The sequence below is a fragment of the Pelobates fuscus genome, chromosome 10, assembly GCF_036172605.1.
Source record: "Pelobates fuscus isolate aPelFus1 chromosome 10, aPelFus1.pri, whole genome shotgun sequence".
NCBI lineage: Eukaryota > Metazoa > Chordata > Amphibia > Anura > Pelobatidae > Pelobates > Pelobates fuscus.
In genome coordinates, this window is record NC_086326.1 from 152,932,658 (window position 1) to 152,942,706 (window position 10,049).

Sequence of the window (10,049 nt, forward strand, 5' to 3'; positions counted from 1 at the left end):
CATGTCATATAGCTCTATATTATATTATATTATTATAGTATGACATATAGCTCTATATTATATTATTATATTATTATAGTATGACATATAGCTCTATATTATATTATATTATTATAGTATGACATATAGCTCTATATTATATTATTATATTATTATAGCATGTCATATAGCTCTATATTATATTATTATATTATTATAGCATGACATATAGCTCTATATTATATTATTATATTATTATAGCATCACATATAGCTCTATATTATATTATTATATTATTATAGTATGTCATATAGCTCTATATTATATTATTATATTATTATAGCATGACATATAGCTCTATATTATATTATTATATTATTATAGCATCACATATAGCTCTATATTATATTATTATATTATTATAGTATGTCATATAGCTCTATATTATATTATTATATTATTATAGTATGTCATATAGCTCTATATTATATTATTATATTATTATAGTATGTCATATAGCTCTATATTATATTATTATAGTATGTCATATAGCTCTATATTATATTATTATATTATTATAGTATGTCATATAGCTCTATATTATATTATTATAGCATGACATATAGCTCTATATTATATTATTATAGTATGTCATATAGCTCTATATTATATTATTATATTATTATAGCATCACATATAGCTCTATATTATATTATTATATTATTATAGCATGTCATATAGCTCTATATTATATTATTATATTATTATAGCATCACATATAGCTCTATATTATATTATTATAGTATGTCATATAGCTCTATATTATATTATTATATTATTATAGTATGTCATATAGCTCTATATTATATTATTATATTATTATAGTATGTCATATAGCTCTATATTATATTATTATAGTATGTCATATAGCTCTATATTATATTATTATAGCATATCATATAGCTCTATATTATATTATTATATTATTATAGTATGACATATAGCTCTATATTATATTATTATAGTATGTCATATAGCTCTATATTATTATATTATTATATTATTATAGTATGTCATATAGCTCTATATTATATTATTATATTATTATAGTATGTCATATAGCTCTATATTATATTATTATAGTATGTCATATAGCTCTATATTATATTATTATAGCATGTCATATAGCTCTATATTATTATATTATTATATTATTATAGTATGTCATATAGCTCTATATTATATTATTATATTATTATAGTATGTCATATAGCTCTATATTATATTATTATAGTATGTCATATAGCTCTATATTATATTATTATAGTATGTCATATAGCTCTATATTATATTATTATATTATTATAGTATGTCATATAGCTCTATATTATATTATTATAGTATGTCATATAGCTCTATATTATATTATTATAGCATCACATATAGCTCTATATTATATTATTATATTATTATAGTATGACATATAGCTCTATATTATATTATTATATTATTATAGTATGTCATATAGCTCTATATTATATTATTATAGTATGTCATATAGCTCTATATTATATTATTATAGCATGTCATATAGCTCTATATTATTATATTATTATATTATTATAGTATGTCATATAGCTCTATATTATATTATTATATTATTATAGTATGTCATATAGCTCTATATTATATTATTATAGTATGTCATATAGCTCTATATTATATTATTATAGTATGTCATATAGCTCTATATTATTATATTATTATATTATTATAGTATGTCATATAGCTCTATATTATATTATTATATTATTATAGTATGTCATATAGCTCTATATTATATTATTATAGTATGTCATATAGCTCTATATTATATTATTATATTATTATAGCATCACATATAGCTCTATATTATATTATTATATTATTATAGTATGTCATATAGCTCTATATTATATTATTATAGCATCACATATAGCTCTATATTATATTATTATATTATTATAGCATCACATATAGCTCTATATTATATTATTATATTATTATAGTATGTCATATAGCTCTATATTATATTATTATAGCATGTCATATAGCTCTATATTATATTATTATATTATAGTATGACATATAGCTCTATATTATATTATTATATTATTATAGCATCACATATAGCTCTATATTATATTATTATATTATTATAGTATGTCTTATAGCTCTATATTATATTATTATATTATTATAGCATGACATATAGCTCTATATTATATTATTATAGCATGTCATATAGCTCTATATTATATTATTATATTATTATAGCATCACATATAGCTCTATATTATATTATTATATTATTATAGTATGACATATAGCTCTATATTATATTATTATATTATTATAGTATGACATATAGCTCTATATTATATTATATTATTATAGTATGTCATATAGCTCTATATTATATTATTATATTATTATAGCATGTCATATAGCTCTATATTATATTATTATAGCATCACATATAGCTCTATATTATATTATTATATTATTATAGTATGTCTTATAGCTCTATATTATATTATATTATTATAGCATGACATATAGCTCTATATTATATTATTATATTATTATAGCATGTCATATAGCTCTATATTATATTATTATATTATTATAGTATGTCATATAGCTCTATATTATATTATTATAGCATGACATATAGCTCTATATTATATTATTATAGTATGTCATATAGCTCTATATTATATTATTATAGCATGTCATATAGCTCTATATTATATTATTATAGTATGTCATATAGCTCTATATTATATTATATTATTATAGCATGTCATATAGCTCTATATTATATTATTATAGTATGTCATATAGCTCTATATTATATTATTATAGTATGTCATATAGCTCTATATTATATTATTATATTATTATAGTTTGTCATATAGCTCTATATTATATTATTATATTATTATAGCATGTCATATAGCTCTATATTATATTATTATATTATTATAGTATGTCATATAGCTCTATATTATATTATTATATTATTATAGCATGACATATAGCTCTATATTATATTATTATAGTATGTCATATAGCTATATATTATATTACTATATTATTATAGCATGACATATAGCTCTATATTATATTATTATAGTATGTCATATAGCTCTATATTATATTATTATATTATTATAGTATGTCATATAGCTCTATATTATATTATTATATTATTATAGCATGTCATATAGCTCTATATTATATTATTATATTATTATAGTATGTCATATAGCTCTATATTATATTATTATATTATTATAGCATGACATATAGCTCTATATTATATTATTATAGTATGTCATATAGCTATATATTATATTACTATATTATTATAGCATGACATATAGCTCTATATTATATTACTATAGTATGTCATATAGCTCTATATTATATTATTATATTATTATAGTATGTCATATAGCTCTATATTATATTATTATAGTATGACATATAGCTCTATATTATATTATTATAGTATGTCATATAGCTCTATATTATATTATTATATTATTATAGTATGTCATATAGCTCTATATTATATTATTATATTATTATAGTATGTCATATAGCTCTATATTATATTATTATAGTATGTCATATAGCTCTATATTATATTATTATATTATTATAGTATGTCATATAGCTCTATATTATATTATTATAGTATGACATATAGCTCTATATTATATTATTATAGTATGTCATATAGCTCTATATTATATTATTATATTCTTATAGTATGTCTTATAGCTCTATATTATATTATTATATTATTATAGTATTTCATATAGCTCTATATTATATTATTATAGTATGTCATATAGCTCTATATTATATTATTATATTATTATAGTATGTCATATAGCTCTATATTATATTATTATAGTATGACATATAGCTCTATATTATATTATTATAGTATGTCATATAGCTCTATATTATATTATTATATTATTATAGTATGTCATATAGCTCTATATTATATTATATTATTATAGCATGACATATAGCTCTATATTATATTATTATATTATTATAGCATGTCATATAGCTCTATATTATATTATTATAGTATGTCATATAGCTCTATATTATATTATTATATTATTATAGTATGTCATATAGCTCTATATTATATTATTATATTATTATAGTATGTCATATAGCTCTATATTATATTATTATAGCATGTCATATAGCTCTATTTTATATTATTATATTATTATAGTATGTCATATAGCTCTATATTATATTATTAAATTATTATAGCATGTCATATAGCTCTATATTATATTATTATAGTATGTCATATAGCTCTATATTATATTATTATATTATTATAGCATGTCATATAGCTCTATATTATATTATTATAGTATGACATATAGCTCTATATTATATTATTATATTATTATAGTATGTCATATAACTCTATATTATATTATTATATTATTATAGCATGTCATATAGCTCTATATTATATTATTATAGTATGACATATAGCTCTATATTATATTATTATATTATTATAGTATGACATATAGCTCTATATTATCTTATTATTATAGTATGTCATATAGCTCTATATTATATTATTATAGTATGTCATATAGCTCTATATTATATTATTATATTATTATAGCATGTCATATAGCTCTATATTATATTATTATAGCATGTCATATAGCTCTATATTATATTATTATAGCATGTCATATAGCTCTATATTATATTATTATATTATTATAGTATGTCATATAGCTCTATATTATATTATTATATTATTATAGTATGACATATAGCTCTATATTATATTATTATAGTATGACATATAGCTCTATATTATATTATTATATTATTATAGTATGACATATAGCTCTATATTATATTATTATAGTATGTCATATAGCTCTATATTATATTATTATAGTATGTCATATAGCTCTATATTATATTATTATATTATTATAGCATGTCATATAGCTCTATATTATATTATTATATTATTATAGCATGTCATATAGCTCTATATTATATTATTATATTATTATAGCATGTCATATAGCTCTATATTATATTATTATATTATTATAGCATGACATATAGCTCTATATTATATTATTATATTATTATAGCATGTCATATAGCTCTATATTATATTATTATAGTATGTCATATAGCTCTATATTATATTATTATATTATTATAGTATGTCATATAGCTCTATATTATATTATTATAGTATGTCATATAGCTCTATATTATATTATTATAGTATGACATATAGCTCTATATTATATTATTATAGTATGTCATATAGCTTTATATTATTATATTATTATAGTATGTCATATAGCTCTATATTATATTATTATATTATTATAGTATGTCATATAGCTCTATATTATATTATTATAGTATGTCATATAGCTCTATATTATATTATTATATTATTATAGTATGTCATATAGCTCTATATTATATTATTATAGTATGACATATAGCTCTATATTATATTATTATAGTATGTCATATAGCTCTATATTATATTATTATATTCTTATAGTATGTCTTATAGCTCTATATTATATTATTATATTATTATAGTATTTCATATAGCTCTATATTATATTATTATAGTATGTCATATAGCTCTATATTATATTATTATAGTATGTCATATAGCTCTATATTATATTATTATAGTATGACATATAGCTCTATATTATATTATTATATTATTATAGCATGTCATATAGCTCTATATTATATTATTAAATTATTATAGCATGTCATATAGCTCTATATTATATTATTATAGTATGTCATATAGCTCTATATTATATTATTATATTATTATAGCATGTCATATAGCTCTATATTATATTATTATAGTATGACATATAGCTCTATATTATATTATTATATTATTATAGTATGTCATATAACTCTATATTATATTATTATATTATTATAGCATGTCATATAGCTCTATATTATATTATTATAGTATGACATATAGCTCTATATTATATTATTATATTATTATAGTATGACATATAGCTCTATATTATATTATTATTATAGTATGTCATATAGCTCTATATTATATTATTATAGTATGTCATATAGCTCTATATTATATTATTATATTATTATAGCATGTCATATAGCTCTATATTATATTATTATAGCATGTCATATAGCTCTATATTATATTATTATATTATTATAGCATGTCATATAGCTCTATATTATATTATTATATTATTATAGTATGTCATATAGCTCTATATTATATTATTATATTATTATAGTATGACATATAGCTCTATATTATATTATTATAGTATGACATATAGCTCTATATTATATTATTATATTATTATAGTATGACATATAGCTCTATATTATATTATTATAGTATGTCATATAGCTCTATATTATATTATTATAGTATGTCATATAGCTCTATATTATATTATTATATTATTATAGCATGTCATATAGCTCTATATTATATTATTATATTATTATAGCATGTCATATAGCTCTATATTATATTATTATATTATTATAGCATGTCATATAGCTCTATATTATATTATTATATTATTATAGCATGACATATAGCTCTATATTATATTATTATATTATTATAGCATGTCATATAGCTCTATATTATATTATTATAGTATGTCATATAGCTCTATATTATATTATTATATTATTATAGTATGTCATATAGCTCTATATTATATTATTATAGTATGTCATATAGCTCTATATTATATTATTATAGTTTGACATATAGCTCTATATTATATTATTATAGTATGTCATATAGCTCTATATTATATTATTATATTATTATAGTATGTCATATAGCTCTATATTATATTATTATATTATTATAGTATGTCATATAGCTCTATATTATATTATTATAGTATGTCATATAGCTCTATATTATATTATTATATTATTATAGTATGTCATATAGCTCTATATTATATTATTATAGTATGACATATAGCTCTATATTATATTATTATAGTATGTCATATAGCTCTATATTATATTATTATATTCTTATAGTATGTCTTATAGCTCTATATTATATTATTATATTATTATAGTATTTCATATAGCTCTATATTATATTATTATAGTATGTCATATAGCTCTATATTATATTATTATATTATTATAGTATGTCATATAGCTCTATATTATATTATTATAGTATGACATATAGCTCTATATTATATTATTATAGTATGTCATATAGCTCTATATTATATTATTATATTATTATAGTATGTCATATAGCTCTATATTATATTATTATATTATTATAGCATGACATATAGCTCTATATTATATTATTATATTATTATAGCATGTCATATAGCTCTATATTATATTATTATAGTATGTCATATAGCTCTATATTATATTATTATATTATTATAGTATGTCATATAGCTCTATATTATATTATTATATTATTATAGTATGTCATATAGCTCTATATTATATTATTATAGCATGTCATATAGCTCTATTTTATATTATTATATTATTATAGTATGTCATATAGCTCTATATTATATTATTAAATTATTATAGCATGTCATATAGCTCTATATTATATTATTATAGTATGTCATATAGCTCTATATTATATTATTATATTATTATAGCATGTCATATAGCTCTATATTATATTATTATAGTATGACATATAGCTCTATATTATATTATTATATTATTATAGTATGTCATATAACTCTATATTATATTATTATATTATTATAGCATGTCATATAGCTCTATATTATATTATTATAGTATGACATATAGCTCTATATTATATTATTATATTATTATAGTATGACATATAGCTCTATATTATATTATTATTATAGTATGTCATATAGCTCTATATTATATTATTATAGTATGTCATATAGCTCTATATTATATTATTATAGTATGTCATATAGCTCTATATTATATTATTATAGTATGTCATATAGCTCTATATTATATTATTATATTATTATAGCATGTCATATAGCTCTATATTATATTATTATAGCATGTCATATAGCTCTATATTATATTATTATATTATTATAGCATGTCATATAGCTCTATATTATATTATTATATTATTATAGTATGTCATATAGCTCTATATTATATTATTATATTATTATAGTATGTCATATAGCTCTATATTATATTATTATAGTATGTCATATAGCTCTATATTATATTATTATAGTATGTCATATAGCTCTATATTATATTATTATAGTATGACATATAGCTCTATATTATATTATTATATTATTATAGCATGTCATATAGCTCTATATTATATTATTATAGTATGACATATAGCTCTATATTATATTATTATATTATTATAGTATGACATATAGCTCTATATTATATTATTATAGTATGTCATATAGCTCTATATTATATTATTATAGTATGTCATATAGCTCTATATTATTATATTATTATAGCATGTCATATAGCTCTATATTATATTATTATATTATTATAGCATGTCATATAGCTCTATATTATATTATTATAGCATGTCATATAGCTCTATATTATATTATTATATTATTATAGTATGTCTTATAGCTCTATATTATATTATTATATTATTATAGTATGTCTTATAGCTCTATATTATATTATTATATTATTATAGTATGTCATATAGCTCTATATTATATTATTATATTATTATAGTATGTCATATAGCTCTATATTATATTATTATAGTATGTCATATAGCTCTATATTATATTATTATATTATTATAGTATGTCATATAGCTCTATATTATATTATTATAGTATGTCATATAGCTCTATATTATATTATTATAGGATGTCATATAGCTCTATATTATATTATTATAGGATGTCATATAGCTCTATATTATATTATTATAGGATGTCATATAGCTCTATATTATATTATTATATTATTATAGTATGTCTTATAGCTCAATATTATATTATTATATTATTATAGTATGTCTTATAGCTCTATATTATATTATATTATTATAGTATGTCATATAGCTCTATATTATATTATTATATTATTATAGTATGTCATATAGCTCTATATTATATTATTATATTATTATAGTATGACATATAGCTCTATATTATATTATTATATTATTATAGTATGTCATATAGCTCTATATTATATTATTATATTATTATAGTATGTCATATAGCTCTATATTATATTATTATAGTTTGTCATATAGCTCTATATTATATTATTATAGTTTGTCATATAGCTCTATATTATTATATTATTATAGTATGACAAATAGCTCTATATTATATTATTATATTATAATAGTATGTCATATAGCTCTATATTATATTATTATAGTATGTCATATAGCTCTATATTATTATATTATTATAGTATATGTTATAAATTTATCAAACTACAGCTGATGGAAAACATGCAGCTCTCTCCCAAAAACGGGGGTAGGGGTACAGCTCCATATACCTCTCGTTATCTATGATAACCAACGGACTCTTATATTTAATAAATGTATTAATTACTCAGCAAAGTCTGCTCTAGCTGATTATAGTAACCTGCTGTACCATGCTATAGATATCTAGACAGAAACATCAAATGTATTGGTTGCATGTGAAGCTGGTTTAGAAAGAAACTAAAATAATTAGCAGTCAGAAATAAATATTTGCTATGTTGCCAGAGTGGAGCTTGTCCCCTCCGTGTCTTTCTTTCTGTCTTCTGCAAACGACTGGTGAGTCTTTATCTGCAACTCTTACTATATATTGTTAGGCTACAGAAAGATGTCCGTACAATGATATAGCTAGTCTCATCAATGGGACAAATTCATGGCAGACTTTCTAAATGCAGACATTACTCAATTCTATTATAAATTAATTTTATGTTATGGT

The 10,049-nt window shown here is 17.7% G+C and overlaps 1 protein-coding gene across 1 annotated transcript in view; it reads left to right on the forward strand.

Annotated features, from left to right (window-relative positions):
- LOC134575162 (zinc finger protein 250-like) overlaps positions 1–10,049 on the forward strand; it is a 752,315-nt gene that overhangs the window by 286 nt on the left and 741,980 nt on the right. The gene's annotated exons all lie outside the window — the stretch shown is intronic.